This window comes from Paroedura picta, chromosome 8, assembly GCF_049243985.1.
Source record: "Paroedura picta isolate Pp20150507F chromosome 8, Ppicta_v3.0, whole genome shotgun sequence".
Taxonomy (NCBI): Eukaryota; Metazoa; Chordata; class Lepidosauria; order Squamata; family Gekkonidae; genus Paroedura; species Paroedura picta.
This window is the reverse complement of record NC_135376.1, coordinates 85,216,496-85,244,140: the sequence shown is the minus strand read 5'-3', so window position 1 is coordinate 85,244,140 and position 27,645 is coordinate 85,216,496. Positions and strand designations below refer to the sequence as shown.

The 27,645-nt window shown below is 46.2% G+C and overlaps 1 protein-coding gene and 1 long non-coding RNA gene across 3 annotated transcripts in view; one reads left to right on the top strand and one right to left on the bottom strand.

Annotated features, from left to right (window-relative positions):
- Positions 1–27,645, bottom strand: part of CABCOCO1 (ciliary associated calcium binding coiled-coil 1) — a 345,621-nt gene that overhangs the window by 100,513 nt on the left and 217,463 nt on the right. The window lies entirely within an intron of this gene.
- LOC143843909 (uncharacterized) lies at positions 169–26,889 on the top strand. The gene is made up of 7 exons (XR_013233734.1): positions 169–401; positions 15,850–15,920; positions 18,441–18,944; positions 24,451–24,541; positions 25,354–25,454; positions 25,671–25,817; positions 26,523–26,889. It is a non-coding gene; the product is annotated as an uncharacterized LOC143843909 (long non-coding RNA).

The window sequence follows — 27,645 nt, the reverse complement described above, 5'->3', positions numbered from 1 at the left end:
TTGCCTTATTGAAATGGTGCTGCCGAGAGCTGAAAGGAAGCGAGAGCAGCCCTGCAGCAGGTCAAACTAAGCGGCCTCTTACAAGCCAGGCCTGCAGGGGTCACTGGACTCAGTGATGCAAACAATAGAAATTATGATGTCACCCACTGCATCATCCTCCAAGCTGGAAGCAGTGCAGGAGGAGACAGCTGGCCAGCAGCCACACGCTGTCATGGCTCATGAAGAGTCTCTCTGGACCAAAGGGCCCCTGAGGCTCAAGCAGAATTGATGGGGCTTGGATCTCCTTGCTCTCAGCTACCAGACGCCCGCTAGGACAGTGGCCCACTGGCAATTTTCCCTGCAAGCTCAATGGCCAGTCCACTGCTGCCTGGAGGGTAGAGGACCACTGGGAACAGCATGAGGTAGGACTTGGAAGTCTGGATTGGAAAGTACCTGGAGATCTGAGGGGTCAAGCCTGGGGACAGCAAGGTTTGCGGAGGGGTGGGACTTGAGCAGGGTATAATGCCACACAGCAGGGATTCCCAGCCAGGGTTTCAGGGAATGCTGGGGTTATGCAAGAGCTCCCCGGGGGCTTGGTGGCCTTTCCCAGAAGTTTGGATGGCCACTGACATCGCTAAATGTCCCTGGAAACCACTGTAGCTCAACAGACCTAGCAGGCCTGCTTGTCCACAACTGAAACTGTAAATGATTGACCTACTTTGGCACCCACTTCTCTGAAGGGGCATGCCACCATTTCTGGGGTCCCACAAATCCTGAAAAATATTTCAGAGGTGACTCCCTGGTCAAACGGTTGAAAAAGGCTGCTATAGAGTCACCCTCGAAATAAACCGTTTTTCTCCAGGGAAACTGCTCACGGTCATCGGAAGATCAACAGTCTCCAGGTGTTATCTGGAAGGTGGCAAGCCCAGGAAATTGGCAAATCTCTCTCTCTCTCTCTCACACACACACACACACAACTTATTCCACTGCCAAATAATTTTTGATACTGGGTTTTCAGAAAAGATCCTTGAAATGTAATTGAGCCACAAAGCAAACAAACAAAAACAGCATCTTCCCCTTTTGCCATTTCCCCTTTCCTTTTACCCATGGCTGGTTTTAGCCTTGATAGACTGATCCCCCTCCCCTGCTTTTACTGAGGCTAAAAGCAGGAAAGGAGTGTGTGTCCCATTATGACTGGGCAAACTGCAGGGAGGGGGGAAGTACCTTTCCTCAGCAGCCCAGACTCAGTGAATATCCTCCATCCATAAATCCACCACCCCTTGCTGGCTTTTGCAGTCAAAATTCGCACTGGGGAATCCGATCCCAGATCCCTAACCTCACAACTAGTACCATGGCAACACCGATAGATGCATTAGAGTCTGTCTTTATAATTAGCTGTTAAGGAAATGCTTTTTAATCAAACGTTTAAAACCACCTTTAAAGGATGCTGAGACGGCCTGTGAGTTTGAGGACACTTGGAACCACTTGGACGCCAGCAAATGCCTCACCGAAAATAATTCAGAACTACGATGTGGTCAAAATTTCTTATGCCATTATAACATCTTTCCAGGCCATTAAGTATCATAACACAGACCTGCACATTGCTAGATAGGATCGATCTAATAATAATAATAACAATAAAAGGTGAGAAAACTGTGTATGTTGAGGTATCCTGTTTGGATTTCAGAAGTGTCTTTCCACAGAAGAACTGTAGGGAGTGATTTATCCCAATGGTAAATAGAAAACCGCTCAGTCATGACGAGCTCTTTCCCGGAGAAATATTTCCCTATCTCATCTTCTATTTGGCAGTATAATCCACTAACAAGAATTTCCGCGCCTCTCCTCTTACGATAGATTGCATTATTTTTACTACCAAATGCCTTGGTCCTTATTAGTTCTTCAGGGCACTGTTCTGGTGGCTTTTAATAACAGTCCTGAAAAGGATGTCGCTCCCACAACGTGTTTCAGGTGCCGACTTCGATCCCAAAATGTTTTCTGAGTAGTCCTATGGCCTGTCAGGGCAGCTTGTGAAGTTGCCGGATCGTGGCTAAAATAAAGATTTCAGGCAGCCCCGTTCTTCTGACTTGCTTCCAGGATTCCTGGTGCTGTTCAATAAATTGCTGTGTTGCTTTTTGATAGGTATGGGATGCTGAATCACCACAATGATTTCCCCCATTGGCTAAAAACATGGAAAGGCAGAAAGGGCCTTTTCATACTACCGAAAGCCGACTTCATGTTTTGCCTTCTGTGTCTGAATCGAGAAGACCCAGAGCAGTGGTCCTGTCAGCACCGTTATAATTCTGACACAATGTGGTGGGAAAAACCATAAAATGAATGCCACAAAATGGCTTCTACGGGAGGCGGGGCCATCTTCAAAATGGCTGCCAGAGCTTACTTTCATTCACATGGTACAAGGGTGGGTGTAGGAGTTAAGAGTGGCAGCTTCTAATCTAGCGAGCCAGGTTTGATTCCCTAGTCCTCCAAATGCAGGCAGCTGGGTGACCTTGGGCTCGCCACAACACTGATAAAGCTGTTCTGACTGAGCAGTGATATCAGTGCTCTCTCAGCCTCACCCACCTCAGACACCCTGTGGGGAGAGGAAAAGGGGAGAGGAAAAGGAAGGCGACTGTAAGCTGCTTTGAGACTCCTTCGGGTAGAGAAAAGCGCCATATAAGAACCAACTCTTCTTCCAGTAATATCACGGCTCTCTCAGCCTCACCGACCTCACAGGGTGTCTGTTGTGGGAAGAGGAAAGAGACGGCGACTGTAAGCCGCTTTGAGACTTCTTTGGGTAGAGAAAAGCGCCATATAAGAACCATCTCTTTTTCTTCTCCTCCATATAGTGAAGATTCTTGTGCTGTAGCGGCAGCTGTTGCCAAACTAATAGAACCAATCAAATCTCCGAGTGTCAAAAATACTGCTGAGCAAAAGCCCCACCTACTTACTAAAAACCCTTAGCAGGCAGCAGGAAAGATGTGGATGGGCATCTTAGTAACTACAGGTGACATGGTGGGGATCTCTGGCCTAGATACTTGCTTTTCCTTTAAATGAAAGCTGATAATCAGGGCCAGCTAACAGACAGGTTATCAACCCTCAAGGTGGGTCAGGCAGCTCTTGCAGCTAGGGTTGCCAGCTTCAAGCTGGGAAATTCCTGGCGATTTTGAGGGCAGAGCCTGAGGAAGGAAAGGAGGTTAGCAATCCAGAATGCCATACACCTCCACCCAGAGCTCTGGAGATCACTTGTAATTCTAGACAATCCTCAGCCCCCAGCAGGAGTTTGGCATCCCCCTTAATATGAGGAAAAACCTGAAGACAATTTTGAGAGGTTTATGAGGTTGAGTGAACATAAGTGGATAGCAATGGTTTCAGTTTCGTGTAGTAGTTAAGAGCTAGTTTGGTGTCGTGGACTCATGGTTAAGGCTGGCAGATTCTAATCTGGAGAACTGGGTTTGATTTCCTACTTCTCCCCCACATGCGGACAACTGGGTGACCTTGAGTCATAGTTCTCTCAAAGCTCCCCCAGCCCCACCTACATCACAAGGGGCCTGTTGTGAGGAGAGGAAGGCAAGGCGATTGTAATCCGCTTAAAATCACCTTCCCTTCCTTTCCCCACAATAGACACCCTGTGAGATAGGTGGGGCTGAGAGAGCTCTGAGAGAAATTGCTCTGTGAGAACAGCATTATTGGGACTGTGACTGGCCCAAGGTCATCCAGCTGGCTGCATGTGGAGGAAGAAGTGGGGAATCAAACCTGGCTCTCCAGATTAGAGGCTGCTGCTCTTAACCACTGCACCAAGCTGGTATGGAGATAGGTTGTAATTCTGGAATATATCTAGGTCACTCTTGGAGATTGGCAACCATAAAGCAGGGCCTTTACAACTGTGGCTCGAAGGATGACAAACTCTCTCTCTTTGAAACTACGGAATTTGTTTTCCTTTGTTTACATTCTGAGGTCTTTAAAACTTCTTTGATGTTTCTATCTTGTTTTCCTAGGTGAGCTTAACTAAAACAGGTAAGTTATTTAGTCACGATTTTGACTTTAGGTTGTTTCTACTGATTTTTTTATTATTTAACTTGTATGCAGAGCACATCATGAGAAATGCGGGATTAGAGGAGTCACAAATTGGGATCAAGATTGCAGGGAGAAATATCAACAACCTCAGATACGCAGATGATACCACTCTAATGGCAGAAAGTGAAGAGGAACTAAAGAGTCTGTTGATGCGGGTGAAGGAGGAGAGTGCAAAAGTTGGCTTGAAACTCAACATCAAGAAAACAAAGATCATGGCATCCGGCCCTCTCAATTCCTGGCAAATAGATGGGGAAGAAATGGAGATAGTGACAGATTTTATTTTCCTGGGCTCCAAGATCACTGCAGATGGGGACTGCAGCAAAGAAATTAAAAGACGCTTGCTCCTGGGGAGGAAAGCTATGGCAAATCTAGACAGCATCCTAAAAAGCAGAGACATCACCCTGCCAACAAAAGTGCGTTTAGTCAAGGCTATGGTATTCCCAGTTGCAATGTATGGCTGTGAAAGTTGGACCATAAGGAAGGCCGAGCGTCAAAGAATTGAGGCTTTTGAACTCTGGTGCTGGAGAAGACTCTTGCGAGTCCCTTGGACTGCAAGGCGAACAAACCGGTCAGTCCTAGAGGAGATCAACCCTGACTGCTCTTTAGAAGGCCAGATCCTGAAGATGAAACTCAAATACTTTGGCCACCTCATGAGAAGGAAGGACTCCCTGGAGAAGAGCCTAATGCTGGGAGCGATCGAGGGCAAAAGAAGAAGGGGACGACAGAGAATGAGGTGGCTGGATGGAGTCACTGAAGCAGTAGGTGCAAACTTAAAAGGACTCCAGGGAATGGTAGAGGACAGGAAGGCCTGGAGGATCATTGTCCATGGGGTCGCGATGGGTCGGACACGACTTCGCACATAACAACAACAACAACTGATTTTTTTAATTGATTGTGTATATTTTTCTGCTGTAAGCTGCTTGAAATACCTACTAGGAAAAGTGGTAAATAAAATCTTCAAATAAAATTCAGAAATAAGAATTTTAAACAGTCAAGGAAGTATGATGCCAATTCATTAAAAAGACACCTTCAGAACAGGAAACCTGGAAGTGTTTATATAATTACACACTCCAGATCTTGCAGACTTCATCCTTGTTTGAATTTGAACAAGAAATATCTCACCGTAATGACAAGTCAATTTACTGTGAAGAGGCTGCTTTGCAGCAGGACTCACATTATATCTCAAAAGGAATCACAACCTACCGCGACAGAGAAGCAAAGACGAATTTGTCAGGCTGCATTTTCCTTCAAGTTTAGGTGTTGAGGGTTTTCTTTCTTTCTTTTTTTAAGTGGGTCATTTCCCCCACCACCTCTTTCTCTTACTTCTGAAACTCTCAAGAACAAAATATTTTAAGGATGAAGCAGAACATTTAATAGGCCAAAACTACAACACACCATTTCTCTTGCAATAGAACTAGGCCAAGGGACTGGCTTCTAATTCAGTTTATTGGATCCCACCTCCCCCCCCCCCCAAATAAAAGGCAAAACGGTACAGTTGGGATTGTGGAAGTTATTTAGTGTCTGTGATGTGATTCTGGTAGATGATCCAGTACAAAAATAATAGAGAAATGACTACAAAGTCCCCAAAATTAAGCAGCTACACATTTTGTAAAATGTACCTCTTAAATACAGCAGATCCTGTGAAGTACCCACAAAATTCTGCACTGACAACAGCTCCAACAGGTTATTGTTCAACAACGGCAGAAGCCGGAGCATGCAGGAGATTGGTGATATATGGATGGAGCCTTTGATTATTGAATCATTAAGAGAAAACAAATCAAATAAATGAGAATAGGACTCCTTGCACGAGCAGCCCTCTCCACCTCCCCGTGCACAAGTGCACCCGGCCAAAGGCAGGCGCCAAAGTGCTGTGCGTGCGTGTGAGAAACGGCGCGCTTCTTCTCCTCCCCCTCCCTCCTCGACTCTGGTGCCTGACTCCACTGGTCACCACTCTATGCCCCCCTTCCCCTGCAGGGGGAAAGGACAAATTCATGCACGGCCACCCCCGCCGTTGAATACTCCTGACCACTACAGCCACCATCGCCGCTGCCACTGTTCCAGAAGCAGAAGCCTACAAGCCCGGTACCCACAGGCTACCAATTCCACTTGATGCTTGCTCCTGCACCTGCGCTGGGGGAAATCCTTGAAGTTCTCGTCCCCACCATCATGATAGAGGGTAAAAAAGGCGATGTTGCCAGGGTTACCAGGCAAAAGCGCGATTTTTGAAGGATGCCCTGAGACACGGGACAAATACTGAAATGTAGGGATTGTCCCGCAGGACCCAGGACACCTGGTCACTATAGAAAATTTATTTATTTAGATTTCTATACCGCCCATTTTTTTGCAGCTCTGGGCGGTTTCAATGCACTTTCAGTGTGCTTTGGCAGCTGGATTTTCCTGTGCGGAAGAGGAAAATCTACTTCTAAAGTTCATTGAAAGTGCATTATCTATTGTGTGCAGAATAGACCCAGGAAAGGTGTCAGGGTGTGCTGCAGTGCCCCCGGATCCGCTGTTGGGGACCCCTGGTCCACAACTTCCTGAAGAACATCAGGGTCTGAGCTTTCACTTGGTAAGAAAAGCAATTCTTATGATGTACACAGAATCCCTTTGGGCCAATGATAGCATTAGCCTAACCTGTTTAATTCCGAGAATAAGAAGGGGGTAATCACATGTATACTGCCTTGAACTCAACAGAGATTTGGTGGGATATGCATGTACTAAAATAATCAATTCCCATGAGCCACAAGTATATGGCTGGCACATTCTAGTGACGTAGCTGATTTCTGTCAGACAGGGTCTTGTGGCAATGGGGTTGTTTGAAAGAAAGGGCAACAGTTACTATGGAAAATAGTCTGAGATTCATAAATTTAGATGGACCTCTAGAAGTATCTTCGAACAAAGGAAATGGCATATCAGATGGGACTTGGAGGAAAGTTTCAAATCCAATGCTCAGTTACTACTGTAGGCCCTTGGCCTACACACAGTTGAATAAGATCTTTGGAAGAGGTATTTAAAGATACTGGGAATGGTATGTTGACTGAGTCGATGTTTATCATGCACTCGTGTTTAGGTTTCTTAGATCCAGTATGTTGCAATATTTTTTCTAGTAACTTGTGGGAAAGCTAAAGAGATTTCCCTCTGAATTATTTGAAAGAAGACCTTCCGGGAGCTAGTTCCACTATCTTCAGGCTTCTGCCAAAATCCTATTAACTTGTCACTGAAAAAAACACATCATGCACTAGCATTTATTGAATGGGTAATTACCATTCAGGATATGGCTTGAATCATAGAGTTGGAAGGGGCCATACAGGCCATGTAGTCCAACCCCCTGCTCAACGCAGGATCAGCCCAAAGCATCCTAAAGCATCCAAGAAAAGTGTGTATCCAACCTTTGCTTGAAGACTGCCAGTGAAGCTTGGATGGATACATTGCCAGATGAAGTACATCATGTTGGAATATGCAAGAGCTGTAGTATGCATGATTTTTAAAAATATGAAAAATATCCTACAGGGGACACCAGATGTGTATTTAGCATAGTTAGATTATGAACTTCCTGATATTTTTCAAATAGACTCCTCCTACGTCCTGACAGGATCATTGGAGACTTCCTGTTCTTTGAGTGCACTTCCTCCCTGCTTGCCTCCACAACTGACAGAACACATAACAACAGTTAGACAATTAGCTCTCTCTCTCTCCTTTTTATATAGAAAATTGTTTCTCTTCACAATACCACTGTGTTATTCTTTTGAGCAGCTTGGTGCTGTGCTCATCTTTGCATATCAAAGGAATGGCTTAAGTGTTTCTGTGGAACTTGCTGATGAACAGGGGTCTCCATTTGATTTGTACTGGAATACTCAGCATAATTAGTATAAGCCTGGAAAGCATGTTCCTTTTGTAAAGGTATTATGATAATACAGAACGATTTTCCTTCTTATTTTTAACGGGTTGGCTGCGAGGGAGGAAAAAAATCCAAAACCACAAAATTCAGGCTGCCAACACAAACAACCACCCCCATGAAAAAGAGCTTTGCTGGTAATTGAAGAGGATTCAAAAGATGCCATTGCTAATAGATGCTTTATGTTACATGCTTCTTCGCTACATGATTGTATACCAATCCGAAGAATAAAAATGCATATCTCAAAATCTATAATTAGGGACTACATCTGACAAGATTATTTTTCCCCGCTGATAAATAAATGTCATTTTTTTTTTAAAAAAGGAGAGTGAGAAACAAAGACTGACAAAAACAGGCACGGGGGTGAAAAAAAAGGTTCCCCGTTGAACACAGAGGGGTCTTTATAAGTAGTTACAATACGAGCTTGCACTGTGGGGCTGGCGTGCTGATCAAAAGACTGACAGATTTAATTCATGTTTCCATGCTACACACACAATGGCGTGTACAAGCCAATCTGGATGGCTTTCAGCATATAATTGATGGTAGGGAAAACGGAGATGTTAAAAATCATTACTGCGCAACTCAACTCTTAGAACACACAGCAAGACAAAAAGAGAGAGAGAGAGAGAGAGAGAGAGAGAGGAGAAAATGTGCTGCCATTATCTCACTGGATGTCTTGTTTTCACTTTTACATCTTCATTTTAAAAATAATACCCGGAATAATTCATAGTATCAGGAGAGCAGGCTGGTGGGTTTTTTTTTTGGGGGGGGGGGTAATGTCTTGTTTTCTTAATGAGCATGTTCAGTGGCAGATCAGAGCCAAAGAATGGACAAGAAGTGTGCCAAATAGCTTCATTTCCTCTAAGGGTGCCCACAGAGGCACTCTCTGCATTAACAAAGCTCTCCGGAGTGAAGATGCTGTTGAACTTGGGAGTGGGGGAGCCTAAAAAGCAAACTCCGCTCCCTGTTTTTGCCCGAGAGGCAGTCAGCTTTGAAAGCAGGCTCTGGCCGAAAATGTCTCGTGACTCCTGCAAACCATTAACTGTTGTCAAGAGGCAGGAGAGTAACTGGGGGCCACAGACAATAGATTCTGAATCCTGACCAGGGCTTAACTCCACCGAAAATAACTTTTCCTAATATTCCCCAGAACAACTTACTCGCTGGGATTGATAGCAATGACCGTTTTCGCAGCCTCTCTCTGCCTGGATTGCTAGGCTGGATAGCCCAGGCAAGCCTGATCCTATCAGGTCTTGGAAGCTAACTGGGGTCGGCCCTGGCTTGCTCTTGGAAGGGCGTCCTCCAAGGAAGACCAGGATCGTGATATTGGGGCAAGCAATGGCAGACCACCTCCAAACATCTCTTGCCTGCCAGCCAAACTATCTTAGGATCTCCTGGCTCCTTTACACACATGCCATGCCATAAATAAATAATCATAAATCCCTCTTGTTCTTTCTCTCTCTCTGTCTCTTCCCGGGACTTGTCCTTTGTTTACTCCTGGCTCTTCCCCATTCAGAAGGATGGCTTGGAAAGAGGGGCAACCTGCTAGGAAGGATACAGGTACCCGCCTATGTATTCATGATAGCATCCCCCTTGAAAACTTCTAACTGCTGCACACTAATTACTCAGGGCATTTCTGCACATCACTAAAAATAGTGATATGCCAGGTGAATGGTGTAACTATAGTGACCAGATGTCTGGCATTTCGCAGGACCTCCACACCTCTGGGCCAACTGAGAGGAGTTCAGTGGAGACGGTGAGCCCAGTTGGAGGGGGGAGGGGGGCCCCACTGGCTGGGTGGGCAGATTTTCGCACAGCCTCGTGCGTGGATTGCCTTTCAGGCTGGCCCAGGTGCGCACCTCCCCATCGGGCTGCCTCCTAGTCCAGAGGCGCCTGGGCGGTGCATCTGTGCCACCCCTCCTGGGTTCCCGACCAGGGCCCTTACTCCTCCTTGCAGGAGCTCCACTGGCAGGAAGTGAAGAAGGCAGAGGAAATGGCTGCGGGGAGGCCGAGCCGGGGAGGCAGCCACTCGCCCACTGGGGTACCCACATGGTTGCCAGCTTTGGGTAGGGAAATCCTGGTGGCGGCAGTGCGTCCCGCCTTTCGGCTGGTTAATTCTGGTCACTTTAGGCGTAGCACTAAATATTATTGCACCTCCCGACCCCTCCTCAACTTTTTGTTGTCTCACTGTTATCTGCTGCCTTTTCGCACTTCTCACCCTCCACAACTGCTGCTGGAAATGGCAGAAGAAAGCAACGCGCTTTACACGTCACTTTCTCCCGCCTGTCAATCAAGCCAGGCAGCCAATCCCCTTTCTTCATGTTTTAAAGATTCTGCGATGCCCGCACATTTTAAAAAAAATCATACCTCTCTATTTAAATGCCTATGCATCTAATCATAGATGCATAGTGCTTTTTGAATGCCACCCCTTATGGAATCACAAATCTTGATACTTTAAACAATTAATCTTGTTCCTGATTTTTTTGGGGGGGTGCCTTTAGAGGCATGTTTTATGTTACAACTTTGGGGAAAAAATATTTCTGGTATTGCCTGCACCTATTTGTTGCTCCAGGAAGTTAGCCATTTTTAAAAAGACATTCTTGTCCCCGGGAACAAGGGAGACGTTGCAAGGGCGGGACAGAACAGGTGCCTTTAGCGCATTTGAGCCTCCATACCTTCCCTCTGCTGATAGACTGCTGGTTGCTCTCCCTTAGCTAGCACTAAATAGGTTTGGGGATCCACTATGTTTTAAAATGGCGGCTGTAGCAAGCAGTTTGCTGCCCGGATGCTGGATGTTGGCGATGTCATATAACGACTACATAAGGTAAGCATTTCACTATATTTAAAGGATGCGGAAAAGCCCTCACTAAGGAATTTTCAGGGATATGACAGGGATGCTTGCAAGTATGCGTGTCATTTGGGATTGAGTCTTGGGATGCTTGGCCACCACTTCATTTTAACATATCCCTCCTAAAAACGTGGTTTGTTAAAAATAATTTGCATATTTAGGCTGTGATGGGCAAGCCACGTATTCCAACATCAATTTGAAGTTCAGATAGGTATACAATTCTTTAATGATGTAAATTATGTAATGATGTCACGGTGTAAACCACCCTGAGCCTTTCAGAAGAGCAGTATAAAATTCAGTAATAAATAATATATTGCAGTTCAGTTACTGAATTTCAGACATATTATCTCAGGAAATCATTGCCACTCTGTAAGGTCAGAATAGGCTGTGATTCTAGTACTTCAGGAATGCCATGCAGGATTTCACATGTCTATGCATCACAACCAAGTGTTAACCCTGACACAGTCCCGCCCTTTCAAGGCAACACAAGACGAGGGCTGGGCAAAATCCTCTCAATAATTTTCACTAGTTTAAGTGAGACCAATTTCTTGCTTTGCTCAAGCAAAAAACGTCCCCAAATTTCACCCTGGGTGAAACTTTGGGGTTAAGTATTTAGCAGAATCGGAGAAATCTCATTAGTCTTACTGAAACTCTTCGTTTCTGAAAGCCACCCCCAAGATGTTGCCTTCAGACCCCCCCCCCCGCCATAAGATCTGATCAAGCAAATTCACCTTCTACAGCAAAACACTTCTACAGCAACACTTCCTTTCCCTGCTTCTCACTTGAGTGTTTCCCCCACTGAGATTGGAGCTGGGGAGTCCTCTGCTGGCCATGAAATGTTTCTGTGCTGCTCTGCAGATACCTGTTTTTTTTTAAGGGCTGCTCTGAGAAGGGTCACTCTGTTTCTTTACAGACATTGGTATGCTACTCCAGAACAATAATTTGAGTATTCACAGCACTGAAATGTTAAGATCTTAAAGTCTCTGGTAAGAGTCAGCCAAAGTTCCACAAACTTCACAGGTCTTGTTAAAGACATGCTTAATATTTTCCAACCTTAATCAAAGAAACCCAAAGTGATCCCAAAACTAATAGAATCATTGTGTTGGAAGGGTCCATATTGGACATTTAGTCCAACCCCCTGCTCAATGCAGGATCAGACTAAAGCATCCATAATAATTATCTGTCCAGCCACAGCTTAAAGACACCCAGCGAGGGTCTTAGAAGAAGACTTATGAATTCAAGCAAGTATCACCCAGCTAGACAAAAGTATTTATTAGATTATTGTTCTACCATTCCGTGCTTCTTCCTAGACGCTAAAATCACTAAAATGAGGTTATGGTACTTTGGTCACATTGTGAGAAGACCAGACTCACTGGAAACAGAATAACGCTAAGAAAAGTTGAAGGCAGTAGGGGGAAAAAAGCGAAAGACCTAACATGAGATGGATTGACTCGGGGCCTTTTCGCACAGGGATCTTTGTTGCAAATTGTTTGCGGAATGAAAAATCACCATTTAAAATAGTGGAATTCGTCGTTATGCATACCTGCCTTTGTAGTGGAATCAGTTGCGTTTTTTAGCGTTTCCCACAGGCTTCCGGTCTCGGCAGAAATCGCTAGAAAGGAAGCGCTATTGCCAAGCTCGTCCCGCCCCTGGCCGTCAAGCAGCCAATGGGCAGCCGTTAGCATGCTCCCAAACAGCCCCTTTCCCTTTAAGAAAGGTTTAAAAAAAAAAAAACGACCCATAGCAACGAATCTAGGTAGATTCGTTGCTACGGAGAGACCCATCCAGCTGCCTAATGTGAGCTGTCGTTTGATTGTATGATCGTTTGCACGCTGCCTCGAGTGATAAAAAAAAAATCCCCCCCCCTCTCACGGGCCCGATTTTCGGCTGAATTTATTTGTAAAAAATAAAGGGACTTTATTTCAGCAAACGGGCTTTTCAGTGGTTTGTGCTTAGTGACTAAAGGTGAAGGACTGAAGCCAGGGAAGCCTCTAAACAGGAAGAGGCTCGCCGGTGCGTTTATCCCCGCTCGCTCGGAGAAAAAAAAATGGCGATCGCTTCGCCGGAAGTTTGGAGGAGAGAGCCAGGGGGAGGGACTTTGAAGAACCAGCAACAATGGTAACGCACAGGTCTTTAGCGCTACTGTTGCAGATTGGTTGCAGGAGTGTATCGCTATCCGGAGGGTGAATCCACTTTTCTGGATTCCCCTGAAAGCGCCACAACGAAGCGCTTTTTGCTGATTGGTTTCAGGATTGTTGCAGATTGTCTACGACGTCGTGGGTTATGGCAAATTAGTAGCGTTTCCAAATAGCAACCATTGTGCTACTTTGAAGCCGTGCGAAATGGCCCTCAGTAAAGGAAGCCATGTCCTTCAGTCCGCAATACCTAAGCAAGGCTATTAATGACTGGACATTTAGGAGATCATTAGTTCATTGGATTGAAGAAGAAGAGTTGGTTCTTATATGCCACTTTTCTCTACCCAAAGGAGTCTCAAAGCGCCTTCCCGTTCCTCTCCCCACCTCCCTCACAGGTGAGGCTGAGAGAGCCCTGATATCACTGCTCCGTCAGAACAGCTTTATCAGTGCTGTGGCGAGCCCAAGGTCACCCAGCTGGTTGCATGTGGAGAAGGAGTGGGGAGTCAAACCCAGCTCACCAGATTAGAAGTCCGCAGTCCTAACCATGATGTCTAACCACTACACCATGATGGCTCTCTATTTCCTATGTTGGCATATAACCACATTCTATAAAAGAGTTTGCCTACCATGGTACCATGGTACCATATGGTACTGAGAAGACTCTTTAGTGGTACCATGGCAGGTTTTTTTTTCAAAATGGCAGCTGGGGAGAGCCCTTCCACCCTGTGCCTGCCATTCTATACATTGGACCTAAGTAGCATTCAGGTACTCAATTTGGACATCTTGTGAAAGTATGTTTTAATAATACTAGCTGTGGTTAGTGTGATGGTCTGAATATGGGATACCCCATGGTGATCGTGAAAAGTGCCATCAAGCCACAGCTGTCTTATGGTGATCCCCTTAGCGAGCCAGCTTGGTGTAGTGGTGAAGAGCAGTGGCCTCTAATTGGGAAAACTGGGTTTCATTTCCCACTCCTCCTCCACATGAGGCCAGCTGCGTGACCTCGGGCCAGTCACAGTTCTCAGCTCTCTTGGCTCCGCCCACCTCACAAGGAGAGGAAGGGAAGGAGACAGTAAGCCACTTTGAGACTCCTTCGGGTTGGAGAAGGTTGGGGATAAACGCCAACTCTTCTTCTTCTTCAAGACTAGGTATGTTCAGAGGTGGTTTGCTATTGACTGCCTCTGCATAGCAAACATGGATGTCCTTGGTGTCCTCATACCTTAGTGTCGACCCTGCTTAGTTTCTCAGATCTGATGATGCTGGGCTAGCCTGGGCAGAACAGGGCAGGGCTAGATACTCCACTAATTGTGGCTTATTAAGGTCCATCAAACCATGACCTGAAGCCATGATTCAAAGTTGGTTTCTTCACAGGTTGCTTCCATGTGGAGTTTTTGATCTGGATTCATGATCAAACTGGAGCAAGGAGACGGTTCTTCGAGCATACCCATGCCATCGCCCTAATTTAATCCGCTTTGTGGCATTTCCCTTATTTTGTTCCATTTTCTCCCAAGCCAGGTTTACTATGATCTTTCTGGGGTACCCATGGGGACAGAAACCTCATGCTTGTTGGCAGAGTTTGAATGGGCAAGGAGGTTTAAAGCACCAGGCTGCTTAAAGAATGAAAAAAGATTTATTGTGAAAAGAAATGACCTTGTATAGTGGAGAAGAGAGACCTAATAGTCTAACTATCTAACTGTTCTTCTTTGTTCAGTTCCGTTCACGGAGGCAAGCAGGGAGGAAGTGTGCTCAAAGGATGAGGAAGTCTACTGTTGAGCCAATTAGGATGCTAGAAGTGATTGAAACATATCAAGAAGTTTCTAACTATGCTAAATAGACATCTCCAATGCCTCCAGAGACTATTCTTCATACGCACACTATCATGCACACTACTGATTTTGCATACTTTAACAATGCCAGTTCTGGTTCCATTTTAGTGCCATCCACCTCCCATGCCCACCATTCACCCCTATGCCCCAAAGAGCTTTTTGCCAGTGTGTAAATAAATTAGCTGTTGCTGTATTGCTATAGCATTAAAACACAATATCAGCTAGCAGGGTTTTTGTAGCTAGCAAAACATCATCAATTGTCTGGGGCTGGCGGATGGCATGCAGGAGGGGAAGAACAAGGAAAGCGCCAAAATAGCCTCCCAGTGGATGCTTCATTGTTCCTGCAAATGTGTCTGTGTTCACTATGAGTCACCGTGCAGCGGGGTAAATTTTACTGTGTGGAAGCAACCTTAACTATCATTTGATGTGATGTCTGAATCCAGACGTAATCCTTGTTTAACCCTTGCTTGCTGTCTGGAGACACCCTACAGAAGAAACAATGAAACCGGCATGGGAGTCATTGTGAATGGAATCCTGGGCCTTTTCTGCACACAATAGATAATGCACTTTCAATGCACTTTCGAAGTAGATTTTCCTGTTCTGCACTGGAAAATCCAGCTGCCAAAGCACATTGAAAGTGCAATATCCTGTGTGTGTGGAATGGGCCCTGTTGGTTTCACAGATATGGTTTTGCATTATGGTTTTGCATTATGTCTGAACTGAGCTGAATAGCCCCTTTTGCCCAGGCCAGAGTTTCATTGCACCCTGACCTGGATTGCCCAGGCTAGATGCATCTTGTCTGATCTTGGAAGCTAAACAAGGTCAGCCCTGGTCAGTATTTGGATGGGAGACACCAGGGTCATGAAAGAGAGGCAAGCAATGGCAAACACCTGTGAACATCTCTTGCCTTAAAACCCCCAGGGAGTTGCCATATGTCGGCTGTGACTTGATGGCAAAAGAAAAAGAGAGAGTTTGATTTGTCTCAGCACTACCACATACTTCTTCAGCCTGTCATTCCTCAGAAGTCATTTATTGTAGTCAGATGTACTTTCCCTCAATTTACCCAGTAGCCATCCAAACATCCTGCTTTCCCAACAGATCCCATGTTCAGAGAACAGCATCAGTCATAGTTTGACACTCACATTGGCACTCTCAGAGGACCCCATGAGGTGAGTTATGACGCACCACCCAGCAAAATAAGTTCGCTTTCGACTCCTGTGAGCCCAAACGAGTGTTATCGTGTCTCGACCATTGGCCTCTCTGCCACCGCTGGAATGTCCAGAGCTGCCGACATCCATCTGTATCTTCCCATTGTGTTGCCCCAGTTGTCAGCTGGTAGGGAATGAGAAAGGTATACAGTGATTTCCTCTTGTTGCTTGTATAAACAGTGCTCGGATCCCACAGTCTGGTTTAAAGGAAATCTGAGGAGGGAAGTGTGGGTGACATATTTGGAGGATGAGAAAATGGAAAGGGGGGGGGGAGCAGAAGGCTCTTTTACACCCTCAAAAGAGTTATGGGAGTATTTCAATTACAGCTTGCTTACATGACATTTAAGGCCCCATCTCAAAAACGAAAATAAAAGAAACAGCTTACAGCACACAGTGTAGTACTTAAGAGTGGCGGCCTCCAATCTGGAGAACCAGGTTTGATTTCCCACTCCTCCACATGTGGCCAGCAGGGTGACCTTGGGCTAGTCACAGTTCTCTTAGGGCAGGCCGCACAGAGCAGTTCTCTTAGAGCTCTCTCAGCCCCATCTACCTTCCAGGGTGGCTGCTGTGGGGGAGAGGAAGGGAAAGGTATTAGGAAGCTGCTTTGAGATACCTGCAGGCAGTGAAAAGCAGGATATAAAAAACAGCTTGTCTTCTACAGACCAGGCAATCCATTCCCTAAAGCAGGGGTAGTCAAACTGCGGCCCTCCAGATGTCCATGGACTACAATTCCCATGAGCCCCTGCCAGCATTGCTGGCAGGGGCTCATGGGAATTGTAGTCCATGGACATCTGGAGGGCCGCAGTTTGACTATCCCTGTCCTAAACGAACATGTCTTTTTTTGGCGGGGGGGAGGGGAGTCAGGGGCTCTTCTGTGGAACTCCTTGCCTTGAACAATGACCTTCAAGTTTTAAGGAAAGTAATAAAGACGTTTTAAATTCACAAGGCATTGGGAGGTCATTAGGGGACGTTTGCTCTTGAGGCTGCTGTCATCAGGATTTCAGCTTTGTTGCTGTTTTCATTTTTCGTGTTGCAGTTGGCTTTAATATGGGATTGAACATATTTATAAACTGCCTTGGGAGCACAGATGCTGCGCCTATTAGATGCATCCATCAATTTAACAAACGATAATCCACGTCACAATAAAACTGTCTTGGAACAAACCAACTAATCCGATGCCTGGTTTGGCTAATAGTTTTCTCCACAAGGGAGGAGGGTTGCACCTTCACTCCTGTACTTCAATCACACCTGGTTCACCTCCATGACCACCAGGTAACTTCATGTAGGCATGGTCCTTGGCCCCTAGTGATCCCTGGCCCTAAGGAGGCTCGCTTGACCTCAACCAGGGCCAGAGCTTTTCCCATCCTGGCCCCCACCAGGTGGAACAAGCTCCCGGAGGAGATCAGAGCCTTAGCGGAGCTTAAACAGTTCTGCAGGGCCTGCAAAAGGGACTTCTTCCACCAGGCATTTGGTTGTGGTTGACCTAAATTCCCATTGGCCCATGATCCCCCTCCCATGAAAACCACCACCGATGTGTCCATCCCACGGGCCATCAGTATGTCACAGTTACACGGATGTTCTCACCATGTTTGTTCCATTGTTTTGTTGTTCTTCTGTTATGACTGTATTGCTATTGTTCAATTTATCATGTTATTTGTACTGTTTTTCTCCAGTTCCATGCAAACAGCCCTGAGCCTCAGGGGAGGGCAGTATCTAAGTATGAAAAATAAATAAATATATAAATGAATCAATGTTGAAACTAGGGTTGGGTACTTTGGCGCACTTCAGCCGCTTAGGCAATGATGGAAGTCCGAGGCGGCCAGCGATGTGGAGGGGAGGGGCGTCACTGATGGCGGCACACCAGCGCCACCCCTCCCCTCCCCACCACGGCACCACCCCTCCCCTCCCCACTACCCAAGCTTCTGTGATCGCCAAAGCAGCTGAAGCGCACCCAAGCACCCAACCCTAGATGAAACCCACTACTATGTACTGTCGGGTTTACCAACCGTGGTACCATGGGTACTGTGAAGGCCCCCGAATGGTATCCCAGCATGGTTTTTTTCCCCAAATGGCAACTGGGGAAAGCCCTCCCACCCTTTGCTTATCATTTCTCGCTCCAACCAAAGAGAAAAGAAAAAGATTTTTAATTTTTAAAAAGTCTACATTTATTTAGACAGGTTGATCCACCCCAGTGATGGGATCGGAGGGAGTGGGAAGGGGAGGGGCCCTGCCTATTTAAACCTTTGTTGGCTGAGGCTCCTCTCCCTTCCGAGGTGTGTTGCAGGGAGGTGTGGCCAGGTGTCATTACTTCCTGGTATCTTGAAGCCTGAAAAATAATTCAGTTGTGTTTCCATTGTCAAAAAGTTGGAAAGGGTGGTGTATTATGACCTGGCAAATCCCCATTCCATGTTGTGGTTCACTTGGTGACTTTGGGCATGTGGCTCTTTCTGTTCCCAAAAAACAAGGTTTTTTTGTCCATAGGGAGAAGAAGACCAAGATGTTTGGCCCTGCCTGCTGCACTTCTGGAAGGCAGACATAAAAGAACTCCAGTCTCAGAGAGATTGTGCACCTGCCCATTAAGGGAGGTGGAAATGACCAAATGTATCTTTCCCCGTTGCCCTTTGTATTCCACGGCCCGTGATAAGTTTCTCTATCCCCTTCTGGACAGGAAGCCATACCAAACAGAAGCGGATTGGACCAAAAAACTACTCACGGATAAAAAGCTTCAAACTTCATTCCAGATAGCTGAATTTTGCACCCACACAATTCAAACTCACCAGAAGGAAACACTACATGTTACACACATTCTTGCAGAGCTATCGGAAACCTAACAGCCCTCTTCTTCTTTTTTAAGAACCTGAAAATCAACTTAACAAAAGTAGCAGAGGGCTTTCCATCCTGTTGGGAATTCATGGGTTCCCCTCTCCCAGCACACACTTGCGGGGGAGAACAAATGCTTGGGAGGCAATTTGCAGAGAAGAAATGGTGAGTAAAAAAAGGGTGCATGGGTTAAGAGCAGCAGCTTCTAATCTGGTGAGCCATACTTGCTTCCCCATTCCTCGACATGCAGCCAGCTGAGTGACCTTGCGCTCTTCACAGTCCTGTTAGAGCTCTCTCAGCCTTACCTACCTGTTGTGGGGAGAGGAAGGGAAGGCGATTGTAAGCCGCTTTGAGATTCCTTTGCATAGTGAAAAGCGAGGTATAAAGGCAAACTCTTATTCTTAAACACTTCCCCTTGTATTTTCTTAGCTCCAGAGCCCCCTCCTAATGATGTTACAGTTTTGACCAGGAATTCCCATCCAGGGCTCCCTCCAATCCCGATTCTCCATGAAAGCTTCCCTGCCCCCCACCCCCCGGACTTTCCACTATACTCTGACTTAATGGACTCAGCAACAAGCTATTCCTGGCATTTCTATGAAAGCAGGGAACCATCTGCTTCCATTGAGGTGGGGGTGACATTCTCATGGGGACACCTACTCCTGCCTTAAAATACCTCCTTTCTGACTCCCCCTCATCCTCCTTGGGTGTGGCAGGGACGTGTGGCCAGCTGACATCACTTTTGGCCTGGTTTCTGGGTTCCTCGAAGCCTGAAAGATGTATTCCCATGGGCTCCTGAATCGGGCAGGCAAGACCTCTTTAATCTCTTGTTGCCCAAACATCCTGCATTATCAGACAAGTGCAGTGCGTAAAATCACCTTGGAATGTCTCTCATTGTGTTCCCATCCTTTCCCCTTTCCTGTGTCTTCTGTACAGCGTTCCTTTGATAACAAATCAGGTTGGCCTGGTCTACCACGGCGCTTTCGTCTGTCCTATTTAGATATCGTTAGGCAAACACGATAGAGAGAGGAGTGAGGATGAGCTTGGAAAGTTGATGAGGATGTATCCGTTTCAGCATCTGAACTTTAAAAGGATTATTTGATCCTTTCCAACTCTCCGCGCGGATCCAGGAATGCTTCAGTCGAAGTATTTGTTTCATTGTGTTATCTGCCTCTTTGGAGACATTTTTTTCTTTCTTTCTGAAAGAACTTGGTGTTTCAGGGTTATTTTAATGTGATAAAACACACAGAGTTCTGCATCCAAGGAAATGTTTCTAAGCGGAGATGGGAATTGAAATTGTATAATAAGCGACAGCAAATATTCTTGCTCAGGGACACAGTTACTGTTTCATAGTTACGTTGGCAGATGAGAAATTAAATCATATTCAGAGAGACAGGGAGATAAAGAGAGGTCAAGCTCTTTCCTGTAAAAGGAAAAACCCAACCTATTTCATCGTAAAGAAAAAAATAAAAATACACACACACACACGCATACACGCACACACCCCTACATGAGATTGGACAATATTCTCTCCTTTTAAAAACATGGTCTGGGTATTTCTGCACCACAAAATGAGGAAATGGAGCCTAAATACAATCACCTCTTTGATGACTGATTGAATGCCATGTCATAATTTAACAGTTGCCTTTTCGTTTCCTTCCTGAAGGAATCTTTGCTCACCTAATTGGCATGCAGTTCATTCCACACAAAAAATACCAGATTCTGCAAAGGGAGTTTTAAAAATAATGGTAACCAGCAGCAGACTATGACTGCCCACATTTCTTTAATTAATTTGCTTGCAGGTTGTCAAATATTTAATCCCTTTTGTGATTAAGGAATTCTGGAGATCTCTAGACTCAGTCTGCTATTGATAGCCCTGATGGGGCAGCTAGATCTCTCTGCACCCTGATACTCTCCTCACTTCTACAAAGTGGAACAAAGAGGGGAAGGGTGATGAGATCTTCCCCACAATGTGGAGAATGCAGATAAGTGGAGACCTTTAAATGCTCCTGTGATATCATTAAGGGTGTCAGATCTTGCAGTGGAAGAAAAATGGGTGGGGGGTCAATGGCACTGACAATGCACTGATGTCACTTCCGATGTGATATCATTGTCTTGAGATACTGCTGGACCATTCAACTAAAACTCTATGGTTAAACTGTAGAGTTTTTGGCAAATACTGAAGTATCGGCCCAGCATGACATCATTTCCAGGCTGTGACCTAGAAGTTAAACTAGTGCATCATGATCAATCATATCTCCCTGGTTAGTTGCCCAACACCTGTTTGCCCTGGCTGGCAACTCTAGATGCCATCTTATGATTAAGTACTGAGAGTCAGTGTGGTGCAATAGTTAGAGCAGGGATTCCCAACCAGGGGTCTGCAGGAGCCTTTCCCCTCTTGCCTTAATGAACTTGGCCACAAACTAGGGAAATGGCTGTTTTCGTGGCTCTGCCTCCCCGCCTCCTGAGCATGAGTTCTCTTGTGGTTTCTGGGCCTGGGAGGGGGAGGAGCCTACATGCCTGCTCCTTCCTTAAACCACCTCCTGTCTCTCCCCCCAAGTCCTCCTTGAGCCTGTTTGTTAATGTGGGTGGTGATGTCACGTCTAGTGATAGGTCACTTCCAGGGGGTGTGGCAGGGAGGTGTGGCTACTTGACATCACTTCTGGGGCTCCCCAAAGCCAGAAAAATTATCTTAGGGGCTTCTCCACAATTAAAAGGTAGAAAAAGGCTGAATTATAGTGTCTCAGTAGGGACCCAGGGTTGAATCCTACTTGGCCTTGGAAGGCTGTCGGGTGACCTTGGATTTATCACATACTCTCAGCCTAATCGGCTTCACAGGGATGTTGCGAAGATGAAATGGAAGACAGCAGAATAAATATCCTCCCCAAATTATAAGATCTCTTTTGTGCACTGAAGACTTTCACAGTTTTGGCTCCCGTTCATTTTTACTACCTCTAGGCCACTATACTGGCTCAATATACTTCATTGTCTGTTGAGAATTCTCCTTCAAAATGGGAAAGCCTTGAGTAGGATAGTAACATGGATTGAAGATGACACGTAAACATTTCTTTAAAAGTCTTATTAATGAAAGCCTGGCTCATTTTCTATTTTAGCCAAAGGGATGTTATTTTCAGAAATAACACACAACAGAAACTTCGTTAACCTACTGTACTTTAGCTTTAAATACAGCGAGGAAGTTTTGTATTAAAACTAGAGTAATGGTCCTACAGGGTGGTTCTATTGGAATGTCTGTGATTGGGTGACGCATCCTTAGGGGGTCAGCTGATTAGAAGTCAAGTTTGGAGTCAAGAGCAGACTCACCCCAAGTGAGAGCCAAGGTAGCCTTGTGGTTGGAGTGCTGGAGGAGGACTTGTGAAGACAAAAGGGAGTATAATGTAAGCTACTTTGAGTCTCCAGTGGGGGGAAAAGTGGTATATAAATTAATAAGGTTGACAGGTCCCTTGGAGCTGCTGATGGAGTATGGGAAGGGCATATTCCAGGAATGGGGAAGAATGCTGGAAATTAATATGACATGCTTATGTCACTTGAAAGTGACGTAGGCATGTCAGGAACATTGGGGAGGGGCAACGCTCTCCCTTTTGGGAAAAACCTCTATGACAGAATTAGCTTCTAACCATAGATTTCCTCCCCAAAAGCAGATAATCGCCTCCAACATCCTTACATCACTCCTGAATCACGTAGGCATGTTGTATGACTTTCTGGCACTCTTTCTTTTCCTTTGGGGGGGGGTTAATTGTGGGGTGGGGGGGAGATGAGGCCTGAAAATGGGGGACCCCTGCCCTGACCAGGGGGTCGGCCAACCCTATTTAAACACATCACACCTAATCCATTCAAGCCTGCTATCGTCATACACCTGCTGTTGTCATTCAGCATCTGAAATCATTCTCCAAAATATGAGCACAGATAGGCTCCCATTCTTGCCATGTCTGAAGAAGTGAGCAGTGACTTACAAAAGCTCATACCTGGCCACAACTTTTGTTAGTCTTCATGGGACTCTTGCTCTTTTCTGCTGCGACTGATGGACTAACATGGCTACTCTTCATGATCTATCACCATGCAAGGGCATTGCAAAGAATGTTAGGGCAGGGGTAGTCAACCTGTGGTCCTCCAGATGTCCATGGACTACAATTCCCATGAGCCCCTGCCAGCAAACGCTGGCAGGGGCTCATGGGAATTGTAGTCCATGTACATCTGGAGGACCACAGGTTGACTACCCATGTGTTAAGGTTCAAACACAAGCATTTCCATGCATGCATATCTGCATCCGCCTATTCCCCACCACCACCACCCACAATTAATTAACATCTAAAGATTTAGGAAATGAGGGTGAAAACATGTTTTCTTGTATTGCTGATGGCATTAGAGATGGAGCCAGAATATGGCTACAGGCTTGAGAAAGGTCAACAGTTTGATCCTTGGCATAATTTTGCATGGCGAATTTCATTGGTTTTAATGGAGTGAGCCCCTCCCCCTCCCCCAGCCCTTTCTGCATAGAATCTGGTTATTCTGGAAGAATATTGTTATTTCAGCTCAGCTTGGCAGTCATTTATGTTTAACATGCTGGCTTGAGTACTGCAAAATGTAACAGTTTTGGGATAAACGGTGTCCACTGGACCTTAGCCAGTGGAAGGGGGTGGGTGGGAAGCAATCGACAATTTGCAGGCTCCCATTGCATGCTTTTCAGAAAACAGAAAAAACACCCCCCCCCCAACAGTCCTGCAAATATATGTTTCTTTTATGCTTTAATGATCCAGCCAAGAAAGTAAACAGAGTTCTTGATAGTGTCCATTTCCTTGACGGGCTGTGCGTGGGAAACTGTCCCCAGTTAAAAATATAGGCGCGGAAATGCTACAAAGCTAGTGTGGGAGTATCTGTGCTTTCAAATAATTTCAGCACACTGAAAAAGAATGAACCGGGTTCTCTTTAATATTTTAGGACAGACCAAAATGAGGTGCTGGTGGTCTGTGATCAAAGCAGACTTAAGGTTCTGGTTATCACCTTTAAGGCCATATGCGGTCTGGGCCCACTGTACCTGAGGGATCGCCTCTCTGCTTACACCCCCCAAAGAGCCTTACGCTCTAGCACTTCCAACTTCCTGGTAACCCCTGGCCCCAGGGAAGTTCACTTGGCCTCAACCAGGGCCAGAGCTTTCTCCATCCTGGCCTCCACCTGATGAAACGAGCTCCCATAGGAGATCAGGGCCCTGGCAGAAACTAAACAGTTCCACAGGGCCTGCAAAAGGGAGCTCCTCCACCAGGCATTTGGTTGAGGTTGTAGAAACGAACAGGTTTTGGAAGTTTCCCCACAACTGGAAATAAGTCCAGCTGCTTCTTTGAAATATATGGAAGCAGCCTCCTTCTCCCAAATAGAATCATAGAATCATAGAGTTGGAAGGGGCCTTATGGGTCATCATCCAACCCCCTGCACTATGCAGGACACTCACATCCCAATTGCTCATCTACTGTAACCTGCCACCCCTGCCAATATGTGGAAGGGTTTCATAGAAGCCTGATCAAGCTAGACCTCTTTCTCTATGTAGTCACCCACAGTGAACTATGCTGCCATTATGATTTGGTCGAGTTCTTTTCTGTAGCGTACAAAGGCTAGAGATTAATCCAGACCCATTTTTCCCATCTCTCTTCCCCTGCCTCAGAGCCGCGCACACTTCTGGCCTTCAGCCAAATATGTCAAGAGTGAGCCACTTGTAGAATGCTACAACTCATTATTGTGCTTGGGAGCCAGCGGTATGTATTACTCATCCAGAAACATCTGCTTCCCTCTGCAGAGGTGTCATAATCATCGGCAGTCTGGAAAGCATGCTCCGAGAAGCGCTGTGATCGTAGGTATGAGTTCCTTCGGATTTACAGCACGCCAGAAAGCGAGCATGGTGGGCGCATCAGGTCTTTTTCTGAACTGGTCTTTTGGGCTCTCATGGACAGAGCTGTGTGTCTTCCACCATTAAGGGGGTAAAATAAATAAACAAAAGGGTGCAGAAGCAATACAGTCCCAACACATTAGGGTGGCCAGCCACTAGTACTTCAGTAGAGTGTGTGGATAAGGTTTTGTCAAGTCCCAGCCAATTTACAGGGTTGACCGAGGCAAGAGGTGTTCATAGGTGGATTGTCACTGCCTGCCTTTGCATAGCAACCCTGGACTTCCTTGGTGGTCTCCCACCCAGTACTGGTGAGCCAGTCTGGTGTTGTGGTTAAGAGTGCAGACTTCTAATCTGGCATGCCGGGTTCGATTCTGCGCCCCCCCCCCCATATGCAGCCAGCTGGGTGACCTTGGGCTCGCCATGGCACTGATAAAACTGTTCTGACCGAGCAGTGATATCAGGGCTCTCTCAGCCTCACCCACCTCACAGGGTGTCTGTTGTGGGGAGAGGAAGGGAAGGTGAGGGTAAGGCGCTTTGAGCCTCCTTCAGGTAGAGAAAAGTGGCATATAAGTGGCATCTTCTTGTTCTTGTTCTTGTTCTTGTTCTTGTTCTTGTTCTTCTTCTTCTTCTTCTTCTTCTTCTTCTTCTTCTTCTTCTTCTTCTTCTTCTTCTTCTAACCAGGGCCAGTCTGGCTTAGCTTCCTAGATCTGACAAGATTGGGTAAGTCTGGGCCATCCAGGTCAACATTACTAGACTGACCTGTAAAGCCCATTGGTTGTCAGGTAAGCAGGGCCCCGATCCTAGTGCTTTCCAGAGTGTGCTTCGTTTTGTCCATAATCCACGAGATTCTTCACCAGTCCCACCTCTGAAATGGTGTCTTGTCACATCAAGCTTTACCTGGTGTGGTGCTGGATGTCAAAACCACATGTCCCTGTTTATGCCATGTATTCTCTTTCAAATGTGTTGATTGCTTCAGGGCTGTTCTGTTTTGTATCTAGCCCCTAGGTGTGAATTACAGCAGTTAGGGGAACCAGTGAGCTGGGGAAATTCCACTGCTGGCCCTTTTGAAGTTCTGCAGCCTGTGTTATCTCTGGCTCGGCCTTGGAGAGGGGAGTGATCGTTGGGTCTTCCTGGCCTGGCAAAGGGCAAGTGTTTGAAGATCTTCCCCCCAAAAAAAGACTGGCAGGGGGAGACTGGGAGGGGTAGTCTGGCCCGACTCAGGCCCTCGGATGGCCTGCGGTAAGGGAATGCGGATTCTTCCATGTTCCCTGAGATGCCGTGGGTGCCATTGGGGGCTAGGTTGAGCCAGCACTGTGCGTAATCAGCTCACCTGACGATGACTCTGTGAGTTCTAGCAAATTAAGCTAGTTTGATCCAGGCTGCTGAGGTTCTGCAGGTATGCCTTAAATTGCAGAAACAGCCATATTTCTAAACCACTGAAGTGCATTTTTCCTGAATTACAAAGGGTGATATATTTTACTCCGCCACCCTCCGTACATATATGGGGATTCACTAGCAGCCCTCAAAATATCTACACATAATGGCTAATTTGTTCCTTCAGCAATTAGATGTCATGTTCCCCCTTGTTTAAAATTATCCTGTAAGTGGGAACACTAGCACAGCAAGTAAAGGGTTGAGCTAAGTTTCCTATCTTCTTTTTGCAGGGTGTTTTGTACACTGGGGTGCATTCCCAAAATGGTTTCCTCAGACTCTATCCGGAAGTGGTACAGGCCATTTTGCATCTCTAGATTCTTTGACCTCATTTGCTGCACCCATGAACCAGGTCTTGGCCTGTTTTTTTGGGGGGGAGGGCACTTCCTCTGAGGATGTCTGTTTCATCTCTGTAACAGGTCAGATCATCCAGTCAACCAATGCAGAGAGGAAGGGACATTTCCCATTTCCAGTAGAGACCAACAGGAAGGGTGTGTCTAAGACTGAAGTGTGGATGCCACAGGCAGCCTCTATGGTTGTGTCATTTGGGTTCACAAGAAAAGCTGAAGATTTAATTATTCCTCATGGCATTTCAGCAATACACTCATGGCACAGTTCCTGAACTGGGTCACTGGAGCATAAACAGAGGTGGCATGCAGTAAGAAATGCTAATACGCCAGTCTTGAAGAACTGAATTTGTTCCCCCTCACTGAAATGTTCTGATTTCTTTCTTCATTGATTCTCCAGAAGCATGTCTTGTTCAGCTGCCTTCTAAACAGATCATGTAGAACACATTTCTTATATATTGCATTTAAACAAATACTGCAGACTTCCAGTGCTTTGGCAAGTTTTTCCTTCTTTCCATTTCCCGTCACGGGAAGTTTTAAAGCTTTGCTTCTCTTAAGATTCTGTTTCCCTGCTTAAGCCCTTCCTCACTGGCACCCTGTCCTGGCACCCACAACAGTGCAAGCTGGAGCAGCTTCATAAACACCAAAAGCAGAGGCAATCCATATTGGGAACAACCTTCAGAACAACCTTCAGAACAACCTTTTGATGATGGAGGAGCCCCCGATATAATTTTTCTGGCTTCAGGGAGACCCAGAAGTGGCCTCCCTGCTGCGCCCCCGGAAATGCCATGTCATGAGAAGTGACATCACTACCTGTGTTAACAAGCATGTTTGAGGAGGACTGCGGAGGGTAGAGAAAGGAGACACGTTAAGGCAGGAGTAGGTCATGCTGGCTCTGCCCCCCCCTCCCAGGCACAGAAACAACAAGAGAATTAACTCATGCTCGAGAGAGAGGAGGCAGCAGTGGAAGTGGCTGGTTCCCTAACTTGTGAGCCCATTACGGCAGGAGGAGTCCCTCTTCAGAACTCCCAGGGACCTCCAGAGGTCTGCAAGCCCCTGGTTGGGAATCCTTGCTTTAGAGCAGGGGTAGTCAACCTGTGGTCCTCCAGATGTCCATGGACTGCAATTCCCATGAGCCCCTGCCAGCGAACGCTGGCAGGGGCTCATGGGAATTGTAGTCCATGGACATCTGGAG